At 45.1% G+C, this 13,226-nt stretch overlaps 1 protein-coding gene across 1 annotated transcript in view; it reads right to left on the reverse strand.

Moving 5' to 3' along the window:
* Window positions 1-13,226, reverse strand: part of dctd (dCMP deaminase) — a 71,420-nt gene that overhangs the window by 25,264 nt on the left and 32,930 nt on the right. The gene's annotated exons all lie outside the window — the stretch shown is intronic.

Genomic DNA, 13,226 nt, shown 5'->3' on the forward strand with positions numbered 1-13,226 from the left:
TTTACATACAGTCATAGAGAAATAGATCCTTCAGATCAACCAGTCCATGCCTAACATAATCTCAAACTAAACTAGTCCCATGTGCCTGCTCCTAGGCCATATCCTTCCAAACCTTTCCTATTTGTGTACCCATCCTAATGTCTTTTAAATGTTGTAAATGTACCAGCATCCACCACTTCCTCAGCAAGTTCATTCCACATGTCACCACCCATGGAAAAAATGTGCCTCATGTCTTTTTTTTAAATCTCTCTCACCTTAAAAATGTACCCCCTCATCTTGAAATTTCTCATTTTAGAGAAAAGAAAGACAACTACCACTAACTCTATCTATATCCCTCATTATTTTATAAACTTCTATCAGGTCATCTCTCAACCTCCTACGCTCCAGTGAAAAATGTCCCAGCCTTTCTTCATTACTCAAACTTTGCATATCCAGCAATATCCTGGTAAATCTCTTCTGAATCCTCCCAGCTTGATATAATATCCTTCCTACAACTGGATGACCAGAAATGGACACTGTTCCAGAAGAAGCCTCATCAATGTTCTGTGCAACCTCAACATGATATCACAACACCTACACTGAGGACTAAGCAATGAAGGCAAGAATGCCAAACACCTTTTTAACCATCCTGCCTACACGTGACGCAAACTTAAAAAATTATGTACCTGCATCCCTAGGTCCCTCTGTTCTACAACACTACCCAAGGCCCGACTATTAATTGTATAAGCTTTACTTTTGTTTGTTTTACCAAAATGCAATACCTCGCTTTTATCCAGGTTGAACTCCACCTGCCATTTTTCAGCCCATTGATCAGTTTGATCAAGATCCCTTTGTAATCTTAATAAACCACCTCCACTGTCTACTATGCCACCGATATACTTGGAAGCAATTCTGATGCAGTCACCCACAGGTCTATCTCAAAGGTTATTCAGCTTAAGATTATTAAGATGTTAATGCTTTAACATCTCACCCACATATTAACCAGATTTTAAGTAGGCTATTAGTCCTTCGTTATGAAGATCAAACTTATTACTAAATAGAAAGCCAATAATAAAAATCTCCAAGCACAAACAATTGAAGAACATGGATTCTCTTTCTTTGGTCTCCACAAATTAGCCTTAGACATTACAAGATATGGGTAGGTGAGCAAAATCTATAAGTTCCATCACCATTGCTTAAGATAATATGAGATGACAGACAAGAGCAGCCCAGCTCAATGCACCTTCTCATCTACAGCAAATGGTCACTCTTCAGGAGTTTACACAAGGAATCCAGACCTATCTCACAGTATTGTACTAAGCAATATATGTGCTCTGGTTCATGGTTTGACTGAAAAACGCCCGTGCATGTCTGAGGTGCTCCCACAACATAGCATTGCAGTGTCAGCCTCTGAAGCAAGGTTTGAACCCACAATTCAAAAGTGAAAGTGCAAACCAGTGAATCAGAGTGAGCTGGAGAAAATGGAACATTTGTTCACTCATTTTTATGGATCAGCTTACTTCCTGCGACTGATGTTGAAAGTTCGTAATGTGGCTGGGGGCGTCTAGAACCACAGGACAACATATCAGAATACAAGATAAAGCCATTCAGGACAAGTGAGGAGGAATTTCTTCACTCAGAGGGTAACAAATCTATGGAATTCTCTACTCCAGGAGGCTGTGGTAGCTCACTGATCATGTTCAAAACAGAGACTGGTAAGAGATCCAAATACTAATGAAACCAAAAGATACAGGGAGAGTGTAGGAAAATGGTATTGAGGTAGCTGACAAACTGTGAGCTAAAATGGTGAAGCAGACTCAAGGGTCTGAATGACCTACTGAATTAGCATTGTCATCTGGAAAATTAAAGTCCTGTCCCCACCATCTCCATTTGCCACTTCTTCCAAATTAAAATATTACTTTAGTCGAACAGTGAAAACAGTATGTCAAAGACAAGGAGAAGCAATATCACAATTAACAGATTACAACCATTTATTTTCTAATCCAACTGTTTGGAGATAGATGACACCTGGAGCAGGTGAATTTGAACCAGGGCCTCCTGGCTCACAAGTATACGTACTACTGCATCACAAGAGCCCTAAAAGATCAGATCTAAGCTCTGCGGTCCTGCCACATGGTGGACAATTAAAGAATTAGCAGGAAGAGACAAATATACTCATCTTCGATAATGGAGAGCCTGGCACATCAATGCAAAAAGTAAGGCTAAAGCATTTGCAAATATCTCCAGCTGTAAGTGTCAGTTAGATGATCCATCTCAGCCTCCTCCAGAGATCCCCAGCATCACAGGTGCCAGTTTTCTGCCAGTTTGTTTTATTCACTATATAAAGGAATTGCTGAATGAACTGGATACTGAACATTATCCTGACATTATTCCAACAATAGAACTGAAGACTGGCGCTCCACGACACTCAGTCCCTGACCTCATTACAGCCTTCATTCAAAGACAAAAAACCTTCAGTGACAGTGACAGCCCCTGACATCAAGACTGCATTTGACTAAGTGTCACAGAGAACCAGAAAAATCTGGAGTCAATGAAAATTGGGAAAAAACTCTGCTGGTTAAGAGTCATACTTAGCTGTTGCTGGAGGTCAGTCACCTCAGCTAGAGGATATCAGGCGAGCGCTCCTCAGGGTAGTGTCCAAAGCCAAACCATCTTCAGCTGCTTCAAAGACATCTCTTCTATCATAAGGTCAAAAGAAGTGGAAATGCTCACTGATGATTGCACAATGTTTGGCTCCAGTTGTGACTTCTCATACACTGAAGTATTCCATTTCCACATGCAGCAAGACTTGGACAATAGACAGGCTTGGGCTGGGAAGTGGCAAGCAATATTCACTCCAAACAAGTGGCAGGCAATGATCATCTCAAATAAGATGTTACCACTGGCATTACCATCACTGAATTCTGGGAGTTACCATTCAGCAGAAACTGAAATGGACAAACCACATAAACACTGTGGTTACAAAGCAAGTCAAAGGCTAGGAAGCCTGCAATTAGTGATTCATCAGTTGACTCCCAAAGCCTGTCCAGCAAGAGACACGTCAGAAGTAGGATAGAATATGGCCCATTTGCTCAGATTAGTGCAGCTCTGACAAAACTCAAAAAACTTGACATATTTAGGTCAAAGCAGCTTGATGGCACTATAGCCACAAATGTTCATTCCCTCAGTCACTGATGCTTACTGATAGTAGTGCTTAATATCTACAAAACACTGCAGAAATTCACCAAGAGTCTTTGGACAGCATCTGTCAAACACACAATCACAACCATTCTGGATTGAGGAGGGCACCTGATACCTGGGAACCCTACCACCTCCATATTTTCCTCCAAGCCATTCCTCATCTTGACGTGGAAATAAGTCGCACTCCTTCAGTGTAACTGGCTCAATATCCTGGAACTCCTAACAGCATTGCAAGTCTACCTACACCAAGTACACTACAGCAGTTCAAGTAGGCGACGCACCATCACCTTCTCCAAGGCAAGTGAGTTTGGGCACAAAATGTTGGCCTAGCCGGCAACACCCACACCTGCTGAACAAGTTAAAAAGAAAAGGTTCTTTGTTTTTGACATATTCTCTATTACGTGCAATATTTCATCTTTGCTTCCTGTCTTTCTCAAGCATTTACCCAGCAACACTCGCCCTGCAGGGGATGTTTGAGTGGCAGCTGCAATAGATTCAGAAAGTCTATGTCAGCAGTTGAATGCTGCAACCACTGAATCCTCCTGAGGATTGTGGCTGTGAAGAAGGCAATATAAAAAACAACATAAATATACACACCCACCTCAGAATATATGAAACACCAACTCTTTTGGTAAAAGCAACTACTAATGACATTTTAAGGCAGCCTAGAAAAAGTAGATATCATTTTTCAAAGTCTTGCAACATTTATACCAAGCCATTAACATTAATGCAGCTTTATCTCTTCACGGAGAGAAAATCCCAAGAGGTTTCCAGCAGCGATGGTAGCTCCATCTATCTATGCAGCTTTATTCCACCAGAGATTCTAAAAGACCTGTGTGAGGCTGCTAACCCTTATTGCATGGAGTGTCAGTTTGAAATAAAAACCAAGAACAATGTTAACACAATACACACCAGGCAAACAGCTGGAAGAGACAGGGGAAATTAAAAACATGGAGGAATTGCAATTAAAAATGTTTTATTCCAAAGAGGTGCTAAGTGAGCTCTTGAAATTAAGGGCATATTTTGGACTGTCTCCAATCGCCTTTGCTACAGATTTCCCGTTTAAAATGTAACTGGGGAGAAGGATGTACCTTTACCTGGTATTTCATGTCAGTAAATAAGGTTTCCTCATTTCTAAAGCAGCTGGCATGGGAACCTAGACGCAACACTACAATTATTTAGTCAGGTATTCCAAGCTTCCACACTGCAACCAGTTTGGACATTCTACTGCCTTGCTAACAAAGGGACAGTGGCAAATGTAGTCACTTCTTTTTAAATTCATTTGTAAGTTATATTTACAAAACAAAATGCCACAACCACAAGGCACATCTGCAGAGTGATCTGCGAATTGTGAAGTTGTGTTTTCGTTAACTCATGTAATCCCCTTGTAATTTTTCAAATGTTCGATTATAAAAATAGCCAGCAACAAAACCTTAAACAAATTAAAAGCTTATTGTGTTGCACATCTATTGCTGTAAGTTATTAAAAAGTGATATAAAGTGTTATTAGCTTAAAGACAAAGATTTGAAGCAGATACAAATAAAAGACCTTACAGAGGTGAAAGAAAGATCAGCCTAGGGTTGGCTTGCTTAATGATTTCTCATTTTAAGCAGAATGGGTAGAAAACTTGAAATCATAATTCAGCAGCTGCTAAGCGTTCTGTAATCAAAAGTACGAAGTTGCTTGCACAGGTAGACTTAGCAGAAAGTTTCTTATCCCTCCTTGGTTCTGCGTTGCTGTTTAGGTAATCTGCAAGTACAGCAGTCAATTTCTGAAAGCTTTTCTGTTCTTTAGGCAGAGAAGTATCTGTCAGTGAGTCTCTCAGTTTTTTTTAAAAAGACCCAAAAGAACCACGGAATCTTTCAAAGAGAAACCAAAACTGCTGGAAAAGCTCAGCACGTCTGGCAGCATCTGTGGAGAGAAACCAGAGAGTTCTGAGGAAGGGTCACTCAATGCGAAACATTAATTCTGATTTCTCTCCAGCAATACGCCAGATGTGCTGAGCTTTTCCAGCAATCTCGATTTTTGTTTCACCCTATCTTTCCAAGGAAGGACTACCAAAATCTCAGACTATCTTTTACAAGTCTAAACTTAAGGTGGCTGCAATGTTAATTTTGATAAAACATTTGAGCCACAAAACGAAAGTTAATTCTGCTGGTGTCAATAATGGTGGCCTGTGTAATCAGAAGCTTTGAATTCTAACACTTGGAAAAGGATCCATTGTTCTGTCCAAGAATTAACTGAACATAGAATACTAAATCTCTCTGTGATTTGTACTGATAGAGCCCACCAATCTATTTCTGGATATTGTGAATCAACAAGACAAGCCTTATGTTTTCTGAGAACAATCTAAGATTCTACATTCATTCTAAAATGACAAATCATATTTCTCCACAAAAATAGATAACTATACAGTGGTGATATTCTTGATCATCAGCAAAGTGTTGGGCTATCAAACAACATTTACACAGCAATAACCTACTCACCAGCACTCAGTTTATATTTTGCCAAATTGACTCAGCTGAGACCTCATTACAGCCCAGGTCCAACACAGACAAAAAAAACTTCCAATTCAAGAGATGAGGAGTGACTGCCTCTCATATTTTAAGTCAGCAATCGACCAAGTATGGCAGCAAGAAGTCCAAGAAAAATTTAAATCAATGAGATTGTGGGGAGAACAATCCACTGAGTGAAGTTATAGCTAGTGCAAAGGAAGATGTTTGCAATTGCTGGAGATCTGTTACCTCAGCTCCCGGACATCACCACAGAATTTCATCAGGGGAGCTGTCTTTAGCCCAGCAGTCTTTAGCTGCCTCATCAATGACTATATCTCCATTACTAGGTTAGAAGTCAGGTTGTTTATGAATTCTTTCATCTTTTCACAGCTCCTCAGATACTGAGGCAGTTTATATGTATATGTGCAAGGCCAAGAAACATACTGCTAAATTTCGGATGCTGCCTGAACTGCTGTGCTTTCCCAGCACCACTAATCTAGAATCTAGTTTCCATTGTTTTACCTAACATTCAAGCTTGGACAGACATGTGACATGCACACTATATAGTTTCAGACAATTAGATTTCCAAGGCAAAAATCTAAAATCAACCCTCCCTAACATTCAAAGATATTACCATTGTTGAACCAGTTAATGGTTCTCCAGAGTCTGCCCACCATTAACACTAAAGAAACCTCACACCATTCAGGAGAAACCAGCTTGCTTAGTCTGCACCCCATCCATTACCTAAACATAGAAATGCAGCAAACAGGAGCAAGAGTAGGCTAGTTAGCCCCTCCAAGCCTGTTCTGCTATTCAATGTGACCAGGGCTGATCATCCAACTCAATACCTGTTCCTGCTTTGACTCCGAAGACCTATACCTAACTCCTTCTTGAAAACATTTTGGGTGGCAGCGAATACCACAGGCTCACCACTCTCTGCGTGAAGAAATTTCTCCTCATCTCAATTCTAAATTGCCTCCCCTTAGACTGTGATTGCTGATACTGGACTATCCAGTCATTAGGAACAAACGTCCTGTGCTTACCCTGATTTGTCTTGTTAGAATTTTATACATTTCTAATGTGATGTTGTCCTCAAGCCTCTAAACTCCTGTGAATATATTCTTCATCAATCCAGTGTCTTCCTGTAAGTCAGTCCCACCATTGCAGAAATCAGTCTGCAAAACCTTTCTTCTTCCACTCCTCAATAGCTAGAACATTCTTCCTCAGATAAGGAGATCAAAACTGCACACAGTACTCCAGGAATGGTCTTCCAAATGCCCTGTACATTTGTAGCAAGGTATCTCTGCTCTACTCAAAGCACCTCACTTTGAATGCGAAAGTATTATTTGCCTTCTTCAACCCTTCATGCATCTGCATGCTTATTTTCTGATGTACAAAGACACCCAGGTCTTGATGCATGTTCCTCATTTCTCAACCTATCACCATTCAGTTAATAGGCTGCTTTCCTGCCTCCCTCCATTGCACTGCACATCATCTACAAGATGCGCTACAGCAACTCAAGACTCCTTCTACAGCATCTTCCGAACTCTCATATATAAGCATCTACAATAACAAGAATAGTAGATGCACAGGATATCAGGACCTTCTCAAGTGCATCAAATGCTGGCCTAGGCAGCTATGCTCTCACTCCAAAGAACGGAGTGGGAGCATAGCTGCCTAGACTATGGACGGCACGGCGGCACAGTGGAGGGTGGCACAGCAGTTAGCACTGCTGCCTCACAGCGCCAAAGACCCAGGTTCAATTCCCATCTCAGGCAACTGTCTGTGTGGAGTTTGCACATTCTCCCCTTGTCTGCATGGGTTTCCTCTGGGTGCTCCAGTTTCCTCCCACAGTCCAAAAATGTGCAGGTTAGGTGAATTGGCCATGTTAAATTGCCCTTAGTGTTAGGTGAAGGAGTAAATGTAGGGGAATGGGGCTGGGTGGGTTGCTCCTCGGAGGGTCAGTGTGGACTTGTTGGGCCGAAGGGCCTTGTCTCCATACTGTAAGTAATCTAATCTAAACTGCAAAAGTTCTGCGATGCATTTAGTTAACAAGTTTCCACTCTTCACCTCAAAAATATTTTGCTTTGTAAACTGCTTGAATTTTGAGGTGATAACCGCAGCAAGGTTATCAAGGGAGATGTGGATAATTCTCTTCAGCTGATTAGATTTAAAGATTAAGAAAGCAGAGGAAAAATAGAGAAGGTAACAGAGTGGATTAGTGTCTATAATTTTAAAAGTACCTTTAATGAAATAAAATGTTCTGAGCTGCTTCCCAGAAGGCACAACTTAATGCTGAGTAAAGTAAGGAGATATTAGGATAGATGGGCAAAAGCTTAAATCGAAGAAGCAGGTTTTAAGAAGTGCTTGGAAGGAGAAAATGAGGTGGAGAAGAAATTCCAGTTTTTAGGATCTAAATAGCTAAAAGTCTGACTGCCAATGGTGAAGGGATTAAAATTAAATCAGAAACAGAAATAGAAAAAGGGAAAAAGACTTAAAATGAACACAAATTCAAATAATCTGAAACATTTACTGTCACCGGGAATGAGTCTTTACAGTTTCAATTGTCTTCTTGCTGAGCTCGAGAAGTACCCTCACTGTGCCAATACATTCGTGACAATACATTCAAATCAATTCAATCCATTGGCATTAAGTGAACATAAATTTTGTCTTTTAAAAAACCACATGCACTACTAAGTAGCAGCCTTTTATTGGCAATTAATGCGCAAAAACAGAAAGTCCTGAAGTCAATAGTTGTTGGTGGGAGGTGGCGTTTGTTGGGCTACATTAAAGAACGTGTTCTTATTTAAACTCACTACTTGCTTGCTAACAAATTCTAGCCTATTGATGTTCTTTTGACCCAACAGATCAAGTGGAGTTTGTTCAATGCCAAGCATTTTGCTCATTAACCAATAAATAAACTGATCATTGTTCGAGTTTTGGTTGCAAAGCTACTGAAATGTTGAAGTATGTTTGGGGGGAATGATCAGAAATCGCAATCACCACGTTTCACATTACCTCCAACCCAACTACATCTAAATCAGGATGTCTTTGATGTGATGGACAATACTTCGTAACCACAAACAATAAAATGCCACCCAATGTGTCATATCTGGAGAAAAACCATGCACCTGCTCCAAGCACTGACCTGAATTCTATCCTAACACAGCAGGGCTATGTGCAGTCAGGAAGCCAATTTTCCACAAACACTGATGCAACAGTGGCCTCTACTGGTGATCAGAATTAAGTCAGTAGGCAGAAGAAAAGGCAAAAGAAAGCAGAATCTATGAACAGGCGAGGGCACCAAGTGGTAAGCACAGCAAAGTTTAACATCATTGCAGAAGCAAAAACTTAATTGGCGTGTTTCGACACAGACGAAGCCACACCAAACAACCTCCATGTAACAGAGTGCTTGCAGGACCTTACCCCCATGACTCCCTGTCAAGGTCTGAAGATTGTGCCAAGCAGGCTAAGATAAAAAGGTAGGGAGGAGGGACTTGGAGGAGGGGTGTTGGGAATGCGATAGGTGGAAGGAGGTTAAGGTGAGGGTGATAGGCCAGAGAGGTCGTGTGAAAAAGATTGCAGGTCAAGAAGGCGGTGCTGAGTCCGAGGGTTGGGACTGAGATAAGGTGGGGGGAGGGGAAATGAGGAAGCTGGAGGAATCGGGTAAAAAATGAGGTCTGCAGATGCTGGAGATCACAGTTGAAAATGTGTTGCTGGTTAAAGCACAGCAGGTCAGGCAGCATCCAAGGAATAGGATGCCCAAAACGTCGAATTTCCTATTCCTTGGATGCTGCCTGACCTGCTGTGCTTTAACCAGCAGCACATTTTCAACAAGCTGGAGGAATCTGCATTCATCCCTTGTGGTTGGAGGGTTCCTAGGCAGAAGATAAGACGCTCTTCCTCCAGGCGTCTTGTTACCATTGTCTGGAGATGGAGGAGGCCAAGGACCTGCATGCCCTTGGTGAAGTGGGAGGGGGAGTTAAAGTGTTCAGCCACAGGGCAGTTGGATTGGTGCGGGTGTCCCAGAGGTGTTCTTTCTTGAAGAAGCTCTCTCTTCTTCCCTCTACAAGGATTTCTGTGAGTCCCTCTCTCACTGCACACCCCAGGTCATCTCCTCTGCCTTGAAGCTCTTCAGCCACGTTCTCAAATAGACTCGCTACCACAGTCACATCTCCTTCCTCAGCACCTGTCTACAGAACCGACTGACCCAGCATAGACTCCAGACTATGTTCAGAGCAACAAAATTTGGACCCAACTAGGACAACCAGTACCTACAAGTCTGAAGCCTCCAACAACAGACCTCCCTCTGGATCCTCAGCTCCACGCTTGCAGCCATGCACCGCTACCTACATTCCCTGCAGTCAGCCCTGCCCAGCTCAGGACAACACTCACAGACCTGCAAAGGACCTCTACTGTTCTTCATCCACAGAAGAATCCATACACTAAACAAACAGTTCTTCCTAGCCATATCGTAAATTAAAGACAGTAAGTACCAAAAACTTTCATGTACTTACCCCCACACCCCGGATTCCTCAACCGTTCCAGAATCTTCCATCGGCCTCCGGAACCGCTCGGGCGCCATTAACCATGTGGCCGCTGCAGCAACCGCCGCCGCGAACCACTTCCGCCCCCACCGACCATGCAGCATCCGCGATCGCCGCCCAGACAACCGCCTCCACGATCGCCAGGAAGACCATCACCGACAGATTTGCGGCTTCTGCAGAGTCCACAGCCACCGGGAACAACACCGTTTCTGCCGTCACCGCATCCACTTCCGCCCACAGTGACGTCACTCACCTGCACAACGACCATGCTACATGCGTCGCCGCCCCCACGACGATCTCCGCCCCCATGCCGATCTCCACCCCCTAGCCTAACCCCACCCCCATGCCAATATCTGCCCCCTAGCTTAACCCCACTCCTGCCCCAAAACAGGTCCTAGTTCCCAGCCTCGCCGTATTTTCACCATCCCTCCAGACCTCCCCCTCTCTGAGGATGAAAGATCAGTCCTCAGCAGTGGCCTCACCTTCATCCCACTACGCTCCTGGATTACCGAGTTCAACACACGGCGGGACATTGAACAATTCTTCCGCTGCCTTCGCCTCCATGCCTTCATCTTCAACCAGAATTCTCGCCCACCCTCTGACGACCCCTTCTCCCACCTCCAATACATCCTATCCACCTGGACACCCCGTGCTGGCCTCTTACCCACCCTCGATCTCTTCAAAGCCAACTGCCGCCCTGACATTAACTGCTTCAACCTGTCCACCCCTCTTACCTGCTCCAACCTCTCACCCTCGCAACGTACAGCCCTCCACTCCAACCTCAACCTCACTATCAAACTGGCAGACAAGGGAGGCGCAGTGGTAGTTTGGCGCACCGATCTTTATATTGCTGAGGCTAAACGCCAGCTCGCGGACATTTCCTCCTACTGCCCCCTTGACCATGACTCCACCTCCCACCACCAAACCGCCATCTCCCAGACCATCCATAACCTCATCACCTCAGGGGATCTCCCATCCACTGCCTCCGACCTCATAGTCCCACATCTTCACACCGCCTGTTGCTACCTCCTGCCCAAAATCCACAAACCTGACTGCCCTGGCAGACCCATTGTCTCAGCCTGCTCCTGCCCTACCGAACTCATCTCTGCATACCTCGACACGGTCCTGTCCCCCTTCGTCCAAGAACTCCCCACCTACATTCGGGACACCACCCACACCCTCCACCTCCTCCATGATTTTCGCTTCCCCGGCCCCCAACGCCTTATCTTCACCATGGACATCCAGTCCCTGTACACCTCCATCCCCCATCACTAAGGCCTCAAATCCCTCCGCTTCTTCCTTTCCCGCCAACCCAACGAGTACCTTCCACTGACACCCTCCTTCGACTGACTGAACTGGTCCTCACTCTGAACAACTTCTCTTTTCAATCCTCCCACTTCCTCCAAACCAAAGGAGTAGCCATGGGCACCCGCTTGGGCCCCAGCTTTGCCTGCCTCTTCGTTGGATATGTGGAACAGTCCATCTTCCGCAGCTACACTGGCACCACCCCCCACCTTTTCCTCCGCTACATCGATGACTGTATCGGCGCTGCCTCGTGCACCCATGAGGAGGTTGAACAGTTCATCCACTTTACCAATACCTTCCACCCCGACCTCAAATTTACCTGGACCGTCTCAGACTCCTCTCTCCCCTTCCTAGACCTCTCCATTTTTATCTCGGGCAACCGACTCAACATGGACATTCACTATAAACCGACCGATTCCCACAGCTACCTAGATTACACCTCCTCCCACTCTGCCCCCTGTAAAAACGCCATCCCATAATCCCAATTCCTTCGCCTCCGCCGCATCTGCTCCCAGGAGGACCAATTCCAATACCGAACAACCCAGATGGCCTCCTTCTTCAAAGACCAAAATTTCCCCTCAGATACGGCTGACGATGCTCTCCACCGCATCTCCTGCACTTCCCGCTCCTCCGCCCTTGAACCCCGCCACTCCAATCGCCACCAGGACAGAACCCCACTTGTCCTCACCTACCACCCCACCAACCTCCAGATACATCATATCATCCTTCGTCATTTACACCACCTCCAAACAGACCCCACCACCGAGGATATATTTCTCTCCCCTCCCCTCCCCTATCAGCGTTCTGGAAAGACCACTCCCTCCGCGACTCTCTCATCAGGTCCACACCCCCACCAACCCAACCTCCACTCCCGACACTTCCCCTGCAACCGCAAGAAATGCAAAACTTGCGCCCACACCTCCCCCCTCACTTCCCTCCAAGGCCCCAAAGGATCCTTCCATATCCGTCACAAGTTCACCTGCACCTCCACACACCTCATTTACTGCATCCACTGCACCCGATGTGGCCTCCTCTACATTGGGGAGACCGGCCGCTTCCTTGTGGAATGTTTCAGAGAACACCTCTGAGACACCCGCACCAACCAACCCAACTGCTCTGTGGCTGAACACTTTAACTCCCCTCCCACTCCGCCAAGGACATGCAGGTCCTTGGCCTCCTCCATCGCCAGACCATGGCAACATGACATCTGGAGGAAGAGCGCCTCATCTTCAGCCTAGGAACCCTCCAACCACAAGGGATGAATGCAGATTTCTCCAGCTTCCTCATTTCGCCTCCCCCCACCTTATCTCAGTCCCAACCCTCAGACTCAGTACCGCCTTCTTGACCTGCAATCTTCTTCCTGACCCCTCCGCCCCTATCCCCTCTCTGGCATATCACCCTCACCGTAACCTCCTTCTACCTATCGCATTCCCAACGCCCCTCCCCCAAGTCCCTCCACCCTACCTTTTTATCTTAGCCTGCTTGGCACACCCTCCTCATTCCTGAAGAAGGGCTTATACCCAAAACGTAGATTCTCCTGCTCCTTGGATGCTGCCTGACCTGCTGCATTTTCCAGCAACACATTTTTCAGCTCTGATCTCCAGCATCTGCAGTCCTCACTTTCTCCAAAGTTTGAAGATTGTCATGATACCTCTCCTGCTATAGTGAGAACTGTGTGTCTGTCTGTGTGTGCACGCGC

The sequence above is a fragment of the Hemiscyllium ocellatum genome, chromosome 2 (assembly GCF_020745735.1).
Source record: "Hemiscyllium ocellatum isolate sHemOce1 chromosome 2, sHemOce1.pat.X.cur, whole genome shotgun sequence".
Classification (NCBI taxonomy): domain Eukaryota; kingdom Metazoa; phylum Chordata; class Chondrichthyes; order Orectolobiformes; family Hemiscylliidae; genus Hemiscyllium; species Hemiscyllium ocellatum.